The sequence below is a fragment of the Echinops telfairi genome, unplaced genomic scaffold (assembly GCF_000313985.2).
Source record: "Echinops telfairi isolate 266 unplaced genomic scaffold, ASM31398v2 ScPeMD7_5592;HRSCAF=6446, whole genome shotgun sequence".
Lineage (NCBI taxonomy): Eukaryota > Metazoa > Chordata > Mammalia > Afrosoricida > Tenrecidae > Echinops > Echinops telfairi.
Window position 1 is genome coordinate 50531677 of NW_022109491.1, and position 2067 is coordinate 50533743.

Consider the following 2067-nt stretch of genomic DNA (forward strand, 5'->3'; position numbering starts at 1 on the left):
CTTGACAACATGTAACAATAAGAATTAAATATTGGCTTTCTCTGATTTTGAGTACAGTGGAACATTCTTCCATATGTTCGCAGATCCTTTTAAATCTCTTTGTTTATAGGTGCTTATGCGTTTTTCAAGTCTTATTTTTAAATTAAAGTCGATAATGCTGAAAGGCAGGAAGATTACCAAATGCCCACATTAAACAAAAATTAGCTGGCCATGCAAAACAAAAAAAGTGGGGCAGTGAAGGGATTTGAAAGAAATCAGACACACATTAGACACCAAAGGGGACAATCCATGCTCAGACCAAGGTCACCTAGGCACCGGTGAAGGTCAACCTGGGCATGCATACAAGGCACCAGCAACATTACATCACACATGCCCCTCAACTCACCCACTAAGAATGGCCAATACCCTCATCTCCCTCCCCCTCCCCCCAAGTGGCGATAGGAGGAAATAAACAGAGACTAAGGCAGGCCTCTCTCTCTCAGGTCAGAGGGCAGGATCTCTCCCCTGTGCACTGCACACATGCCCTCTCGAGGCTTCTACGCTCTTCTTTTGGGGGTCTGGGACTCCTCTTTTGGTTCTGTGGATTCCTCTTCATGGCCATTTTCCACGTGGTTTTTCATGCTCCCTTGAAGCGACCGTTTTCGGTCACGAAACGGCCCACAGCCCCTGCCATGTGGCCTTGCTTAGAGTGTACTAACTAACTAGAGTGTACTGTTTAAAACGTCCCTTTCCCCCATAAAAGTTACTTGGATAATAAAAGTGCTTCTGCTACATGAATTCTTTCAATGTTGAGAAGCATTAACCAGGGGAAATCATCCCAGAAACCTAATACTACAAATTGTATGCAATAAATTTTACCTATCATGCATTTTACAGAGTTGAGACAAATATAGATACTACTTACATAAGTACCACAATCAAGATGGAAAACATTTGTATCCCCGGCAAGGGAGATTTTGAGCAATTCTCCCATGGTATTGTAGAGTCAGGACAGTCCAAAATCAATAGGTCAGGTGACATACTGGAAATCCGATCAAGGTGTTTACTGATAATCCTCAGGCACGATCTTGCTCATTTACCTTGTGGAAGAGAATGGCAATCAGATTCTTTGTGAAATAAATTAAGGCACAGGGCTGTAGAGTCATATACAGTGTATTGCAGGGAAAGGCTATTATTGGTCTTGCTAGCTAAAACCGTACTGCTTATTGTTGTCTTAATAAATATCAAGAAAAATGTCTAACTCATCAATACATATATGGTGTTTATAACTATGGGGCTACATGAGATCAAAGAGATATGATATGTTCAAAGATGCTATAACAGTGCCTATTATAAGGTATGCTAATAACAAATTTTGGCATTGCTACTTTTATATTTCTCTTTATTATCCTTATATATTTTATCATTTCTCCACCTCCTTGAATTACATCCCTCTGGATAGTGAAATGGCTCTGACCTTGGCTGTTTACCAATTGCTTCAAGGTTGTAGTCCATCCAGAGGCATCTCAAATGAAAACCTTGGCACCCTACTTCAGAAAATCTGTCATTGAAAATCTTATGAAGCACAATTCTACTCCACCAGACACTGTATTGATATGAGTATACATGGAAGGCTTCTGGTTAAACTAGGAACACATAACCCTAATCAATAAACATTTCAGGATCTTTGAATGGATATACTGCACGGGCAAGGGCAAGTGGGAGGGTATTTCTCCAGACAACAGAAAAATAAACTCAAGAGAGAGGGGTGACTCAAAGATAAGGTTTGTTGTGTGATACCAACTCAGGTCAGACACAGGTAAATTGTTCCAGGACATATAGAATTGCTCCCTAGGACATCCTAGACTTCAAAGAGCAGTGAAACATCTGGGGCCTGAGCTGCCCCTGTTGTGGGAATAATCGGCCCACTTGCCACAACGTTTTCTTGCTTCGTCATCATTTTATTGGGGACTGTTACAGCTCTCATCACAATTCATACATATACCCATTATGTCCAGCACATTTATACATATATCGCCATCACCATTTTCAAAACATTTTCTTTCTACTTGAGCCCTTGGTATCAGC